At 47.2% G+C, this 17500-nt stretch overlaps 1 protein-coding gene across 1 annotated transcript in view; it reads right to left on the reverse strand.

The window, feature by feature from the left end:
- ELFN1 (extracellular leucine rich repeat and fibronectin type III domain containing 1) overlaps window positions 1–16636 on the reverse strand; it is a 189579-nt gene extending 172943 nt beyond the window's left edge. Inside the window, exons 1-2 of the mRNA XM_072597722.1 lie at window positions 16146–16636; window positions 9692–9938 (exon numbers count right to left, since the gene is read on the reverse strand). The gene's annotated coding sequence lies outside the window, so the exon portion shown is untranslated. The remainder of the gene's footprint in view (window positions 1–9691; window positions 9939–16145) is intronic.
- Between the last annotated feature and the right edge of the window lie 864 nt (window positions 16637–17500).

Genomic DNA, 17500 nt, shown 5'->3' on the forward strand with positions numbered 1-17500 from the left:
AACCGTAGCAAAAGCCACATCCAGGAATAAAGACTTACTTAATTCTATTTAAATTCATACAGTATTTAGTAAGTGCTTACTATGTGCCAGGCACATAGGACACTACCCCAAACCTCAGCTGTCAAAACAATGACAATAATGAAACTGTCCCTGCTCTCAAAAAGCTTATCCTAAGTATGGGGTTTCATGTTCATCACTCACTTGTAACGTGAACGGGAGAGGGAAGGGAGGATGATGGAGTGAAGTCTCTGGATAGGAAGGAAAATCTCCTTGAAGTCTGTTTTAAAACTCTTCCTGGAGAAAGTAGTCTTTAAGGAATCTAGGTCTCTGTGCCACATTGTAATTGGCACTGGTGGCATTTGGTTTGTATGACGAGACTATACAATTCTTGCAGATAGGATCTCTTCCTCTAGCACAGAACATGGCATGAAAGCAGGCCTAGATCTCCATCTGTAAAATGGGTACAGAACCTTTTGCCTTCCCTACTTCACAGGATTACTTCTTAGGGAAGCACAATGTAAACTGAAAAGGACTATATTGAGTAAGTTCTCATCATTATTACTATAGAACCATCTATCTAGGGAGTGGGTGGCAGCTGAAGGTGACAGGATTGGCGGAACCCCAGCTCTTTGCTCCCAAGCTTCCAGCTCCCGTCACTGCAGTGACGGGGCATTTCACCCTGAGCCAGCACTGAGCCACATCCTGCAACGCTATTTGGCTTTTTTTTCTGTTTTGATTGCTCCGGATGATTAAAGATTATAGCTGCTGTGGAGGGCTATGTGATGAATTCCGACCCAGCAGAGTGACATTTTCTCAAAGTGTTGTTCTTAAAAAGTATTCCTTTTGATTACCCTGGGGAGAGTGACAGGGGAGGTAAGGCTTCTTCCTTGGGTCTTGACCCTTATAGACGCCTGCTCTCTGATGTGTGTTTAATAAAGTTTGCAGGAGGGTGCATATGTGTGTGTGTGTGTGTGTGTGTGTGTGTGTGTGCATGTGTGTGTGTGTGAGTGAGAAAGTATGTTAGCGTATATGTGTGTGAGTGTGAGAGAAAGTGTGTGTGTGTGTGTGTGTGTGTGTTTAATACATTTAACTAGAAGGACCTAATGACTAAGTGGTTCCTCATTTTTATTCTGCTTGAAATAAAACTAAAAGCTTACCGTAAATGTAAGAGAACAGCCTGCCTGACAGTGATTTCCCAGGCACTCACATCTCAGTGATGCCAGAATTCTGATTTATCTGAACTTTCCCAAAGAGCCTTAAGCAATAGTGGAAGCAGGCAACTGTCAAGGGAGCAGCTGCACAGGGCACAAGGCCAGAAGAGGGGTCAGCTCCATGGCTAGGCTTTCACCATGATCCTCCTTTCAAACCTCAAAGGCCTGAAGCATGGCTTCCGATTCCTTAGAATGTTAGGTAGTGGCAAAGGCATGTTGACTGGCTACACGTCTGGTCATTTAGCCTTGGGTTGGGGGTGGTGGTGAGGGAATTTGTTTCCCAAGGTTTGGTCTTAATTACTTATTTTTGGTTTCGTTTTAAATCCAGGTAGAAGAAGGGGCGAGGCGGGTAAAGGGGAGATAGATTGGATGTGTCTAGGCTAGATAGGATGCAGAAATTGCTACTTACTCCTTTAAACCTTTAAGGTATGTGATAGGTCACATTTACCTCTACTATAAAAGAAATGGTTGGGACTGGACCAGTGTTTCCTGACTTCTGATGCCAAGCAAATTTTTCCTGCTCTGCAGATCATTTTTCTACCCCAAGTCTTCAAATCTCAGAACCATGAAATACAAAAATCTCCTTCTTCTTACTTCTTGTTTGTCTTATGCCTGATTCCCTGTTGTGTCCCATTCCCAGGCCCTGCTCTCTGAATTCTAGAGAGCTGTAGCCTAGAGAGAGGAGTCATTCATGATAAAGAATTTAACTTTATTCTCAGTCCTCAATATGGTTTAGCTTAAGAAACATTGGACTCCTCCTACATGGCATTCCAACACCCATCTTCATGACTTTGCCAAGGCTGTTCCCCTATGCCTAGAATGCACTGTCTTCATTTTTGCTTCTTAGAACCTCTAATTCTGTCAACGTTTGGCTTTGGTTCCATGTATGTGAAGCCTTTCCTGATACCTGCAGCTACTGTTGCACAATGAATTACTCTGTATATATTTCATATTTGCCTCTACATATTCATGTTATTTTCCCCAACAGAATGAGGTCCTGAAAGGTAGGAACTATTTCTCTTTTTTTTTAATTCCCAGTGCCTAACACTGGATGGGCACATGGTGCCATAGTGGCTGGCAAGTAGTATGTATTTAGTAAATGTTTATTAATTAACTGATCTATAAGGATCTTTCCAGCTTTATATAGCACAAAATAGCTCTTTCTGGCTACCCCTGGCCTCCTCTTCTTTTCCCTATTCTATCCATCCATCTACCCATTTATCCACCCATCCATCCATCTATCTTCCCATCCACCTATATGTCCATCCATTCACCCATCCACCTATCCATTCATTCATCTTCCACTCACACACTCATCCACCTGCCCATCCATCCATCTATCCATCCATTCAACAAATATTAAGTGCCTACTACATGCAAAGCACTCTAATTCAGCCTCATTTTTAAGAACTGTGGCAAATTGGATTCAAGAAGTCAAAAGGCTCCTATTGTAGATAATGGCTTTAACTCTAGGCTCCCTTTTCCTTTTTCAGTAGGTAAAGGTAGAGGGATAGTACCCCCTTCCCTATACCCCAGAGGAGTCTCCCTATCCCCTAGTAACCCATGCAGATTTGTCCAATATTTCTTTGAACTTCTTGGAATTCAGTACTCTCCTAGTGGTAAGGGATCTGGAAAACCTCATCTACTGTCCTGGGGTGGGGAAGCAAGGAAAGGAATAGGAGGAATGATAGGATAAGAAGAGAGAGGGGAGTAAAACGATAGCCCTTCCACAATTCTTTCTTCCATTTTCCCACACTTATCTCCCATTAGTCTCTAACAGAATCATACTGCTCTGCTCACTGATACTCTTCAAAGTTCAATACTTTCCTGTCTCCAGGACCTCTAATCTCCCAGTTCTCTGCTTAGAATGGTCTGCACATCCTTCCTGTCTACTTGAATCCCATCCATCTCTTTTTCAGCTCAAATCTTACCTCCTACAGAAAGCTTTCCTTGACTATACTAAACATGGTGATTTCTCCCTCCTCAAAGGTCCTATAACATTTATTTATTATTTATTCAGCGCTATTGTTCAATCACAGGGCAGCTAGATAGTGTAGTAAATAAGAGTTCCAGGCCTGGAGTCAAGAAGACTCATCTTCCTGAGTTCAAATCTGGCCTCAGACACTTGCTAGCTGTATGATCCTGGGCAAGTCACTTAACTCTGTTTGCCTCAGTTCCTAATCTATAAAATAAGCTGGAGAAGGAAATGGCAAACCACTTTAGTATCTTTGCCAAGAAAGATAAAAAGAGTCATGAAGAGTCAGAAACGACTGAAAAATGACTGAATACATTGTTCAAGCATCTAGGTCATGCTTGGTGTTCACAAAGGAAAGGCCCTGGGGTGGACAAAGAGGACATTTAAGGGACAATGCGTATAAAGGAGGGAGGGGGAACAGGATGAGGTATGTAACTGCTACAAAGGGAACATAGCAAAGTCAAATGTAAGTCTGTAATGGCAACCAAGTTTCTGCTTGGGAATCCTTCATTTGAAAACAAGAAGAGGATTTACGAATCAGTGTAGGAAAGTGAAATGAAAGAACTGGGGTGGGGTGAGATGGGGATGAGACACTGGAGCTAAGAGGGCTGTAACAGTATAGGTCAGAAGCTGGAGAGGTGGACTCATTCTCAAGAGATTCAGATTCCAGACCTGCTCCAATCACTTTGCTTTACAACCTTCCATTTACATATTGATCATTCCTGCCTTCTACGGGTACCAGGGATAAGAAATGGGTGGGAGAGAGAGGGAGTGGAAGAACTCTGAACTTGTACAAAGAATGGTTTTCTAGAGACCCAAGGGAATGTCGCTAGCAAAGCTGTTGGATGTCCCACAGCCTGCCTGTTAAACTCTGACAATACTGTTTTCCTTTATAAAATGACAGAGAAATATATAGAGAACTGACCCAAATGTATAATCATACAAGTCATTCCCCAATTGATAAATGGTCAAAGGATATGAACAGGCAATTTTCAGAGGAAGAAATTAAAGCTATCTATAATCATATGAAAAAATGCTCTAAATCACTATTGGTTAGAGAGATGCAAATCAAAACAACTCTGAGGTACCACATCACACCTATAAGATTGGCAAACATGACAGAACAAGAAAATGATAAATGCTGGAGAGGATGTGGGAGAGTTGGAACACTAATTCATTGTTGGTGGAGCTGTGAGCGCATCCAACCATTCTGGAGAGCAATTTGGAACTATGCCCAAAGGGCTACAAAAATGTGCATACCCTTTGACCCAGCAATATCGCTACTAGGACTATATCCCCAAGAGATCATAAAAATGGGAAAGGGTCCCACATGTACAAAAATATTTATAGCAGCACTCTATGTAGTTGCCAAAAACTGGAAGTCAAGGGGATGTCCATCAATTGGGGAATGGCTGAATAAATTATGGTATATGAATGTAATGGAGTACTATTGTGCCATAAGAAATGATGAACAAGAAGACTTCAGAGAGGCCTGGAAGGACTTATATGACCTGATGCTGAGTGAAAGGAGCAGAACCAGGAGAACTTTATGCACAGCAACAACCACAGTGTGTGAGAGTTTTTTCTGGTAGACTTAGATTTTTGTAATAACACAAGAACTTCTGAAAAAAAAAAAAAATCCCAATGGTGGACCTCAAGGCAAAAAGCCTTCCACACTCAGAGAGAGAAATATGGAAGTCACTCACATAATGTAGCAGATCATGTTTGTGTATGTGTATCTGTTTGTGTATCATGTTCTGATTTGTTATACGGATTCTTTCATTTATCTTAGTCTGACTACATAGCATGACGATAGTGAAAATATACTCAATAGGAAAGTATATGTAGAATCTATACAGAATTGTATGCAGTCGTGGGGAGGGAGGGAGGTAGTGGGGGGTGGGTGGGGAGGGATAAAATCGCAATTGTATGGCAGTGATTGTTAAACATTAAAAAAAATAAAAAAATTAATAAAAAAAAAAAAATAAAATAAAATGACAGAGAACAGAGACCCCCCCTTAGGAAATAATCAGAAAGAAAAGTGGTGGAATTTAAGTAGCTTGACCTCTCTGAGCTTTCTCTTCTCTAAAGCAGGACGTTATAGTGGGTAGTGCTGAACTTGGGTTTGAATCCTGCCTCAGCAGTGTGACCCTGGGCAAGTCACTTAAACTCTCTGAGCTTATTTCTTCATCTGATTGATTTTGATGACCTCTGAGTTCCCTTCTAGCTCTAAAGCTATGATCCTCTGATGCCCTCTTGCCTCCAAGAAAAGTCCCAGTCATTTGGAGTGACTGGGGAAAGAGATTTGGATTGAGTCTCAGAGAACATGCTTCTTGTTCTATCACCAACTTCACTGTGTACCTTTGGGCAAGTCACTTTCCCATTTCTTTCTTTGTAGTAAGAGGGGGTTGTAAAAATAAGATGTCTTTCACCTCAAAAGGAATCTTTAAAAAAAATCATTCTAGGATTTAAAGTGTCTCCCCAGACACTTTTTTTTTAATAGACCCAAAGTGAAGGTCTCTCTCTTCTGCTCTTTGCTGTAGAGGACTGCACATCAGGACAAGAAAGGGTCTAACATTAGTTAACAATGAAATAATTCTTCTCGTTGGGTACAAGCAGGATAAGTGGCTAGGAAAAACTGTAGAGGGGGAAATGGAGAGAAGGTTTAAAGACGATGTCCAGGGAGAAAGCCGATGACAACATGCATTGTGTTCTTGATGTCACTACTATAATATGCCACATTTTTCACCACTGTAGAACTGCTATGTACAAGGCCGGCCACACAGGTATGCGGAAGGGTAGGTGGACAAAAATAGCAAATAGAGAGGCCTCTGTCATGGTTCTCTAATTACGGTATCTGCTCTGTTCAGCAGAGCCAGCTGGCATCTCACTATTCATAACCCATAACTCCCAACATTAGCAACCCAGGGACATTCTAGAAGCTTAGCCATTCTGCTTATCTAACCAACAGTATAATGGAAAGAGCACTGGATGGTTAAGATTTAGGGTCTAGTCCTACCTTTGACAGGGGAAAAGATTGACCACTTATAGACCACTGTGAATCCTTTCATATGTTTTTACATATAGAATAAAGGCTGTCCTGTACCTGATATGTGAATTGTTACCTTGTGTGCTTATATGGGATCTGGGATCCTTTTATCCAAAGACCTAGAGACTTGCTGTTTTTAAACTGTATGCTGAGATCCTCAAGACCAAACTTCAGGTGGGGACAAAAAAATGAGAGTACAACCATATTGTCTGAGACTCCATCTAAATCTCTTTCCCTACTCATTCCTAAATGACTGGGACTTTTCATAGAGGCAGAAGGGCATCAGAGGATTGTATAGCTTTAAAGCTAGAAGGATCATCAAAATTAATCCTCTTGTGTTGCAGATAAGGAAACAGACCAGAAAGTGACTTGACCAAAGTCACACAGCTAGTAAGTATATGAGCCAGGACTCAAGAATACAGTGATTTGGAAGGTAGGGTAACACCCAAGACTGGACCTGATTTCATTCAGTTAAGAACCTAGGATGCTGGACTGTGGGTGAAATCTTAGGCAGAAGTCCAAGTCTACAATGTCATAGACTAGTTGTCTAGCTTTGGGTAAATCAAGTCCCCTTTTTGAACCTCAGTTTTCTCACCTGTAAAATGAGGGGTTAGCTTTCTTCCAGCTTTTAACATTCTGAGATTTTTTTTTCTAGGAGTTAGCTCCACACTATCAGCAACTACATCAATCTGTCTCAAATGCAAGGACCAGGTAGCAAATGAGTCTTTCTTTGGTTAGGAGAAGCATCCATGGAAACCAGCAAGAGAATTCATGAATTAGTGAAAGTAAAGTGAAATATCTCAGGAAGAACAACATGGCAGGGGGAGTGTTAAAAGATGCACAATAAAATTTATCCGGTGCTCCCTGGTAACATTACTGACTACTTCTGGTTCATGCTATGAAATTTATGACCCCTTCACTTGGACCCTGAGATATATCTGCAAGCTTGTCATTCACTGGTATATTTCATTTAACCACTCACCATTTAAATATACATGTATATATAGTTCTATACATCTACTGGTGTATCTACAGGACCTTTCTGTCCCTTTTCTACAGAGAAATATGAACACAAAAAGACTATGCACCTATGGTAATAAATTTCCTTCAAGCCAACAGCATCTGAAATAACCCATGCAGAAACCCATCTTCTGCTTCCATTCAGTGTTAACCACAGTAAAGATTTTAGAGGATGGATCCAAATGGGGAGAAGTGAGGGTCACAGTGTCCTGCATAAGCTTCAGAGCTAGAAAGAAACTTAGGGATTATCTTGTCCAACACTCTCATTTTTAGAGACAAGGAAACTGAGGCATTCAGAAGGAAGCAACTCAACCAAGGTAATGAATAGGAGAGTCAGCTTAGAACCCAGGCTGTAAAGTTAATGCCAACTCCTCTACATCATGTTGCCTCCCATAGTAGGAGCTTAAAATGCAGATGAATTGGATTAATTTATTCCTGGCATCTATTCCATCCACTTTACCCAGAAGAGTTGGGAGAAAAAATTCACCAAAATTTATAAGAGCTGGGGGAAGCGGGAGGGGGGGAGGGCAGTTTGCACATTGCAACAAAGTATCTAAAACCTTCATCTCTATCACTTTCATCCCTTTTGTCCCTAATATTTTTTTCAATTAGAGGCAAACCCACTGGGGACATCTGGGGTCCCAACATTCCATGGTCCATGATAAGGGAAAAGTATCCAAGTCAATCAAAGCTGTCCCTCCACCAGCTCCAGGCTATGAGAACATTTTCGCTAGATGAGGCATTCTTCTAGGGATTCTGAGAATGTCACTCTGTCCTTTTTCTTTTGCAGGTACAGAGAATCCAGCTTTGAGTAAGATTTACAAAAATTATTGGGCTTTCTCTAGAAGTAAGTCCTTCTGCCTTTCTTCCTTCCCACATTTTGTTCTCCTAGATCGAGACCAAAGACCCAATGCCTTCTCCAACTGTCTCTACCCTCATCTCTCCCTGCTCCTTCTCTTTCCACATTCTGCCTGCTCTGTGAGTCTAAGACTGGCTATTTCTGTTGATAGAGATACCTTTTACTTCATGTCCATGCTGAGCTTTTCCAGAGTCACGAATCTCCTTATTCCTTATTCCCAAGCTGCTGTATCATCCTGAAGTCTACATTTAGCTACATTGCCAACCGGTGGATATTAAACTGAAAAGGGTCTCAATTTTGAGTCAGGGTACCTAGGGGGAGAGATTGATGAGATGAGTACCTAATAGGTTTTTATTGAAATAGCCCTATCATAGCCTTTCTTGCCTGCTTAAAAAAGTACTGAAGTTTTCATGCTTTCCTAGGTGAATTTCTATCTTCTTATGCAAGAATACTGAGCTGAGAGTAAAGACTCCAGGGTTCTATTATCATCTTCTCTCACTAACTCACTCTGTGATCTTGGACAAGTCACTTAGCCTCTTGTAGTCTCAGTTTCTCTATCTGTCAAATAGGGTATGGATTCATCTCAAAAATATTATGAGAGTCAAACAAGAAACTGCTGTGTAAGAGGAGTCAAAAGGCCAGTTCTAGTCCCTTTTCTGTATTTTACTCAGTTAACTTAGGGAACATTGTATTGACCCTCGGAGGCTCAGTTTCCTCATCTGTAAAATGGAGATGATACCTGCTTCACTGGAGTGTTATGAGAAAAGAGCGTTGTAAGATTTAAAGGGATACAAATGTGAATGGGCTATTATTTGTAAAGTATAAACCTAAATGTAAAGAATTAACAAACCCAACAAAATCACTGACTTTATCCTACCTCTTTATGTAGGATTGCAAGAGCCCCCAGGTCAAGCTAGCAATTGGCCTTTTGAGGTTGTCTGGGCTGTCTCAGAATGAAGCAGAGGGAAGAAGCTGGTTTCCTTGGTACCTATCACTCAGCCCCAGAGGTTTCCTAGAGGATGGTTTCCTCTCCCTCAAATCTGATCGGGTTCCTGGTCCACTAAGAGCCCTAGAAAAGGGGCTGGCCCGACTTAAGCCGAGAATGTAGCTAACGTACCTATCCCAAACTCCAGCCCCCAGAAGCCAGAACCTAAGCTTACTTAGGTACCTGGCCCCTTCTATCCCCAGTACTTTTTTCTACACACTCCTCCTCCCCACCTAAGGCACAGGGAGGAAATCTGACTAGCAGCTAATACTCTCTAGCTTTAAGGGAAGATTCAAGCACTGGACAGCGTTTGTTAGACGAACTGCTTTAGCTCACTGGGGCTGACCCAGCAGCACACCGGGCCTGAGAACCGCCACGTCCCCTGACTCATAGAGGAGAGAGAGAGGGCTTGTCCTTGGCTCCCCAAGCAGAGCCCATTTTCTCCTCACCCCCACCCCTACCCTAGCACAGAGTTCGAGGTCAGAGGACACGCGCCGCGCCTCGGAAAAGTGGAGGTGAGGTGGGGTGGGGGCGGGACCCACCAGCGTAGCCCCCCAGCCTAGTCCTCGGAAGTGGATGCAAACCAACTTACGCGCTGCGAGGCCACTGCCTCCCTTCTCCTCCTCCTCCTCTTCCAGAGGGCATACGCAGGCTCCAAGTCTAGACAGGCAGGGCGCTCCGGGCCTGGCTCCGGCGTCTCCCCCAGTCCCCCGCGGCTGACGGTCGCTCCGTCCCCAGCAGGACGACGTGTCCTGCGCTCGTTCACTCGCTCCTTTTCCCTCGACGCGAGCGAGGAGAGAGCTGCCGCTCAGCCCCCGGGCTCCCACGCGAGTCGGTGACTGTGGATAACAAACCAGACTGTTGGTTTATCTGGAGGAGTGGTCATCCCCTCCCACCTCGGCGCCTGGAAGCCAAGGGGCAAGTCCGACCGCAAAGTTCCTCCAAACTTAGTTTTTAGGGACAGCGGGAGAGAGAGGCAGAGTTTTGCTTTCCCCCTCGGACTCCGAGGCTCGAGCAAGGAGCCCATGGTACCTTATGCCCAGGTGAAACACTTGAAGGTAAAGGGGACTGGGAAGGGGATGGAGGGAGCTTAGACTAGGCTACCGGCTTTCCTTTCCTAAGATTCAGCCCCGAATTCCTCTCTCCCATCCCCATCTCCGGCCACTATTCCCATCTCGGTCCCTGTCCAACCCTCCTCCGCTCCCCCAGGTGCCAGTACAGCTGGGCTAGGTCTCCTTACCTCCGGAGCCGGCTAGCTGCGAGCCGCCACTGCCACGGCTCCGCCGCCTCTTTCTCTCTCTCTCTCTCTCTCTCTCTCTCTCTCCCGTCCTTCAGTCTCTAACTTTGCTCTCGGTATTGAAATTCCTCCCCTGCTTCTCCCATCGATCTGAGAGCACGGCCCCTCCCCTCCCCTCTCAGGCAAAGAGAATTCGCATTCTCTCTCCTTTCCTCTCCTCTCTTCTGTCTGTACATCTGTCTTTCCTCTCTCCAGTCTATATCCACTGAGCGATCTCCCGGTCCCACAGCTGTGGGGGCGTCTATGAGCGGGGTGGGGGTGGGGAGAGGGTTGGGCTAGAAGATCTATTAGCATTAAAAGAAGGGTTTCCTCAGGGCTCTAGTCCCCCATCTACCGCCCCCACTCCTCCCCTGCCGAATACTTAGACTGAAGGAGGGGGGAGGGCGGAGTAGGAAGGGTAAGCAGTAGGAAGGGTAAGCAACCAAGTAATCTGTCTTATTGAGCTATTCTCTCAGTTTGTCCCAAGGCAGTTTCTTTGGGGAGGTAAGGTAGGAGATGCGGTAGGGGGATTTGGGGAGGGAGGGACAAGTTAAACTGTTTTCTGTTACCTAGTGGCACTAAGAATGGGACTCTGTGCCCGGGTGGGGGACCTCAATAAATATGGACTAGATTGTCTAAGTGCTCCCCTTCTCTCATCCAGACAACACACACACACACGCACACACACACACACACACACACACACACACCCCTGCCTTTCTTTTCTATGACAGAGCGTTTATTAAGCGCTTACTATATGCCAGGGAGGGGATCCTCGGGGATTTCCCCTCTCTCTTGGACTCTTGGACTACCAGACCATTTATTTGTCCAGGAGCAGGAGGATGAGGATTGGGAATGAGAATACATGTGGGAAAGTAGGTGTTTTCAGCACAAGGGGCCCCTCGAACCTGCTCCCAGCTGTTTTGTTTTGTTTTTTTTAACCACCACTGAATTTATTCGATGGACATGCTGAGAGCTCGGATTCTGTACAAGGTGTTGGGAAGGAGGGAGAAAGGGGAAGATAGGGGGAGACGCAGAGATAAACATGACTGCCCTCAAAGAGTTTATACTCTATGCTGTAGGGCATTTATTTATATCTTCCCAATCCCACAGCCCTACCAACCCTAGTTATGGTAGCTAAGGATGCAAAGTCAGACCTCTGGTTCTGTCCCCTCCCCCCAAGTCTGTCCTGGGTCAGCGCTGTCTCGATTTCTTTGTAAGTCTCTTCTCTCCCCCACCCTCCTTCCTGCCTCGTTCCATCACCAGCACTGATTCCCCTTTTCCTCTGTACCCACTGCACGCTCCCTTCCTCTTTCTACAAAGCAGCTGGCCAATTCACGCAGCATACAAAAGAGTTGACTCAATTCAAAGGCAGCAAATCAAGATAAATCCTATAGTGTATGAGGAAGAGAGAGAGAATATGAATGAATCCCCCACAAGAAAACTAATTCCTGTATTGACTGGCCCATCCCCAAAACATGGACTGCTTCAGCACCCTAAATACTTGATGAGATCACCTAATATGATCCAGTTCTGGGTTCAGATATGAGTTGGATCAAGGCCGAGTTCCCTCCAGGGGCTAATTTTGTCTGAGATAGTGGGCTAGGTTCTTCATCTCATAATCTGGGAAAGGTAATCTCTAGGAAGATTGAAGAAAGGATACATCACAGTGTATTTCCTCATCCCCTCTTCATTTTACCGTGGGGAACTCAGTTCACAATGAACAGAAAGAATATCCTTGAAACTATAATGAAACCACCAGAAGTCAGTAGTCTGGAGAACAATGTGAAAGGGAAGATGGCACAAACCCACCAATTTTCCCTGATACCAGTGAGGTTCTATGGGTTCCTTATGGATAAGCACTTGAGATTGTTTTTTAGCATCAGAACCTGAAAATAACTACCTAGTTTGCCCTCAAAGCTGCCTCCTTGAGCTACTCATTACTCAGTTGCTAGCAAGGGGAAGGGTCCCCAGAGATAGAGTCCAGGGGGTCCCCACCCACGGTCAGCAGGTCCCTAAGAACTGAGAAGGAAAGACCAACTGGTCTTTGGAAACTCTCTTGGGGGAGAATAGGTCTTGGCTCCAGGGCCTAATAAGTCTCTAAGAGGTCTCTTTCTGCTTTCTACACAACCAAGAAAGTTCATCTCAAGAAGAAAGAGAAAAGGAAAAAAGTTGATATTTCTAGAGGAACTAGCTTTCAAATGCTCTTTTTTTTTCTCCTCTGGGGTCCCAGCCCCATGAGCACTGGCTTCCTAGAGGAGGGCAGAACCCAAATTCTGATAGCTTTAATAAGAATAGGGTGAAGGGGGTTGAAAAAATGGTGAATGATGATAAAGGAATTGAATTTTCTATAGTAGTGAACGGCTGGCCTTCCTTGTTTTCTTGTCTTCCTGGCCTCCCACTGTATCTTACAAAAGGCTCCAAAGGGCTTTTAGAGTTTTCTGGTTCTCCTCTCCTTCAGCCAAAGAATTCCCAACTCCACCTGCTTTGAACCCTCCCCCCCACCCCCCACCTTGCTGGGTCTTCCCTTTTGCTATCTCCTCTACATTCGCACAGGGAGCAAAAAAAAAAAAAAAGAATAAAAAGTGATATAGGGCTTCTATTTGTCTGGCAGTGGGTTAGAGCTCTTACTTCTTCCCCCCTTTTACCTCCCCTCATCTTGAAGCCCTGAAGACCCTAAAGTTATACTGAGGGTAAGGTCTCAAGGACCCCCAGATTTTAGGATTTCACTGGATCTGCTTAATTACTGAGCCCCACCTCAGTCTTTGATTTATACTCCCTCTTTTATGAACAGAGCCTTCAGGAGAAGAAATCAGAGCTTCCAGGCCTGGGCTGGGGCTGCTGGGCTGAGGTGAGGGTAATCCATCTCTCTGGGAGTCTTGGGAGAGAGAACCTTACCTCCACCCTACCCTCCCACCTAGAAGCAGGGCACAGAGTTTCTGAAGGTTATCTCTTTTCTGAAGGAAAGACCCCTAGCTTAAGGTAGAAGGAAGTTCCAAGAGTTACAGGCTTCTCTGGGCCTATTCTCAACAAGCTAATAGAATCCCTGGAGAAGGAGGAGGGTTACTAGCTGGTATCAACTAGTTCTGTGGAGTTAACATCATCCAGGAGGGGGCGGCCTACAGTGGAGAAGTCCTACTCAAAATTGAGCCGCATATGAGGAAGGAGATCTAATTGGGTCTTACCTTTCTAATACCTCTGCCAACTCTTAGGCTGAACAGTTCCTTCCAATCCAAGTGCTCCTCCTTACCCAGAAAATTACAATCTGACTTCCTAAAAATGTTGTCACTTCCTCAGTGCCATCTCCTGTCCCCTTTTCTTCCCTTCCGTCATGCCCCTGCCTCCCAATGGCTCTTTTAATTGGCATCCTCCATGCTGATCATTAATTCTGTTACAGAGAAGGTGGCGCTATAGCCACATCTGTCAGGCACATTAAAGCAGTTATACACCCCCCACACTTCCGTCCCCCTCCTTCCTGCTCCAAACCCCTATGATAAACTTAGGGAAGGAAAAAAACCACTGTTCCTCCTCAACTCAGATAAATAGGATGGTGTGGGGATGCTTGGGAGAGGAAGGTAGGGACACTAGCAACCCCCACACACCTTTAGCCCTCCAAAAATTTCATACGAGTTAGAGTGAGGGTAGAGAAGATAATAGAGATGTCCCACAACAGGGAGACAAGACCATACCAGGCTGTTGTGTAAAGGAGAGGGAGCAGAGCTCTCTAGGGAGGAGGAAGCTTGGGGGAAAGGACTATTGCAGCTCAGACAAGTGAACCACCAACAATACACTGGGGGATTTATTTTTAAAAGCCGAGAAAACTGGAATAAATCCCCTGAGGCGCTATGATGGCACCATCCTCCGGGGGGGGGAGACCCGAGGCTTTGGGTCTACTGCAGAGGCAACTGGGTCCTTCTTCCCAGATTCCAGAAGCTGCCCCTTCCTAAGAGTTTCTCCTATCCCCTTAGTCCCCCTCAGCCTCTGTGCTCTCTCACCAACACTCACAGACATGTTTCTTATTCCCTTCTCCCATCCCCAGGTCTCCTAGGTCCCCAACAGTTTCTTTGGTAATTTGCCCCCCCCAATTCCCCTCAAAATCTTTGGGTAGCCGCAACTCAATGGAACAGGAGGTGGGAGTATGTGGGTGGAAGGAATCGGGGGCGGGAGGGGGAGGCAGTAATTGGTCCGCAAGAAACTTCCGTCCCTGCTGCTCGGGCAAACAGCTGTAGCGGAGCAGAGAAGTGGCGGCAGCTCCCAACTGGCCACCCCTCATTCACCTAATCCTTCACATCCCCGCCTCCCAATGATCCAAAGACCTGCGTAGGGGATCCTGGACAGGGGCGTCGGTTTGATCCAGGCCCAGGCGACACTGAGACCCTTCCATAGCGACAAATCGCTGGGCCAGTAGCGAAGCGCTATATAGTCCAGTTCAGGGTTAGGAAAAGTTTGGGGTTGGGAGAACGACAGTGAGCTGAAAAGGGGTAACAGCAAGAGAAAAAGAGATGGGGGAAGGGTAAAGAGAGTGAAAGAATGGGGACTAGGGAAAAGAGAAGGGACAAAGTAGCAGGCAGGGGAATAGGGAAGGTTAGGAGGAAGAATTGGTGGAGTTAAGTAAGAGGAATTTTTTAGGGGGTGGGGGAAAGAGGTGAACGCTGAAGGAGTTTGTGACCACCAGATCCCGGCCCGGCTTCCCCAAGCAGTCTGAAAGAACCAGTCAGGTCACAGGCTCCTATTAATAGCCCAGAGCTCGTTCTTCACACTTCGGCGATGCAGCCTTTGGGGCTAACGTTGCCCTAAACTGGGACTCAGAGCCCCCAAGAACAATCAGTCTCAGCATCCCTCAGGAGGACCTCCTTAATTATGCTTGGGGATGGGGGGCACCACTTCCCTCCAACCCCCTTCTTTCCCCCACATCCTTCCCGGGTAGCTCGATCCCAAAGCATCTTTTCTGCTCTGGGGGGGTGGGGGGGCGGGGAAGGGTGGGTGAAGGGGATTGTATGTGTGTGTGAATGTGAATGTGAATGTGTGTGTGTGAGAGAGAGAGAGAGAGAGAGAGAGAGAGAGAGAGAGAGAGAGAGAGAGAGAGAGAGAGCACGCGGGGAGGGTGAGGAGGTGGGAGAGGTGGGGGGGGGGGCGGGGGGAGAGATAGGTAGCCCGGATTGGTTCGGGTTCTCCACAGACAAGACAGGGAACAGGAGATCCGAGACCCTCCAGGCCGGTACCGCCTCCTTCCCCCCCCCCCCCACTTCCCCGAGCCTGGGGATCCATAGGACCATGAAAGTTTGGGACTCTGCTGCTCCCTAGGGTTCCTCGAAGGGTATGGGGTCCCCTGGCCTTAGGGGATAGGTCTCGGGGCGCTGCTGGGGGAAATTGGTCTGGTTAGAGTTCACCATCCTCTAACTTCGGATACTCACACCCCCAAAGGGAGGGAGCCCCGGAGCTGGAGAGGGAAACCACGAAGGGAAGCAGGCACAACGAAGGAACAGAACCGCAGCAACGAGAAAGAAGGCTGAGGCGAAGCTAAAGCTTTAGGGGACGAAGAGTCAGGGTCCTGAGCTATGTGGGGGGGAGGGGGGGCGGTGACGGCAGCGAAGGGGCATCCCCTCATTTCTTCCAGTTCTCCCTTTACGAATCCCCCCAAATCAAAGCGACGCTTCCCCCTGAGGTGGGGTTCTGCCGGTCTGCCTTACTGCAGCAAGGAAAGGGACCCTTTCACCTTAAAACACTCCCCCCTCTCATCCTGTCCCAGCCCCCAGCCCCTCTCGCCTACCTGAACCCGGGGTGTCCTGGGGCGGGCTACAGGAGGGGGTGGGGTACAGCTCCCGGAGAGCGCGCGCTGAGATCCCCAGTAGAGGCAGCGGGCAGGGGTGGCAGGTGGCGGCGGCGGTGGTGGCTGCTGCTACGGCTTCCTCCTCCTCTTCCTCCTCCCCAAGCTCCGATGGCAGGTTCCTCCAAGACAAATCTCCCTCCCCCCCCCTCCCCTCCCGGGGCCGGGCTGGGCTTGGCCTGAGACTGGGAGAGAGAGAGAGGAGAGGAGAGGAGAGGAAACCCGGCTGCAGCTCCAGACTGCGTCAAGAGCCAAGGAGAGACCCGGGAAGCCGCGGGGAGGTGGCGGCCACCGAGGCAAACGAGGCGGCTCCCAGTGCGCCGAGAGCCCGGTCCGGCAGCCGCGGAGCCGCCCCGGGCCCGAGCGTTCCGAGAGGCGTCGCCGGCGTTCCGGAGGGGCCCGCGGGTTCGGGCTCGGGCTCAGGCTCCGGCGCAGCGGCGGCGGCGGCGGCGGCGGCGGCAGCGCGGGGATAGTAGCACATTCTTTCTGTGCGTGATCAAAGGTTTAATGTAGAAGCCCGTGCTGGGAGGGAGGGGGGAGGAAGGAGAGGGAGGAGGACGTGGAAGGAGAGGGGGGTGTAGCTTCCCAAACGTCGGGTGGACCTGGGTGCGTCCCACTGGGCTTAGGTTTAGGGTATTGTGGTTTTTTTTTCCTAAAGGGTGGGGTTAGGAGGTGAAGTTGGAAAAGGGAGGATGGTGAAGGGGGGAGGTGGAGGGTTGTCTGGGAAGTAGAGAGCTCCTCCCCCTCCCCTTCCCCCGAGTATCTTTCTCTCAGACACCCCTTTTCACTCCCCGGACCCTCTCTTCTCCCAAACCCTCCTGGACGCCGCTGGGCGGCGAAGGAGGGGGACACGGGGCTCCATTTCATTTGGGGGCACGCTCCAGATTCTGGTGACTTTGGACACCATGTTGGGGATTTCGATAGGAGGAGGGGAGACTGGGGTACGAAGACCATTTGCACCTATGGGGCTTGTGTGATACAGAAGCACCGACCGAGTGAGTACACGTGCACTCGAGGACACATACACACACACACACACATATACATATCCCTTACCCACAGTGGACATCATAGAAGTTGGCTCGAAGTAATTCTTTATAACGTATGTGTCCGTATATGTATATCGCAGGTACGTGTGTCTATGTACAGGGTTCACCCTTCTGAGATTTGGTTCGAAGGCTTACCGAGGTTTCTCCTAGCCGTCTAGGATGAAACTATCTCAGGTACCCCTTTCAGGGAGATTTTTTTTTAATTCACTTCACTGTTATCAACTCACGTCTAACTACGGTTCCCTCCCT

Source organism: Notamacropus eugenii, chromosome 3 (genome assembly GCF_028372415.1).
Source record: "Notamacropus eugenii isolate mMacEug1 chromosome 3, mMacEug1.pri_v2, whole genome shotgun sequence".
In the NCBI taxonomy this organism is placed as follows: domain Eukaryota; kingdom Metazoa; phylum Chordata; class Mammalia; order Diprotodontia; family Macropodidae; genus Notamacropus; species Notamacropus eugenii.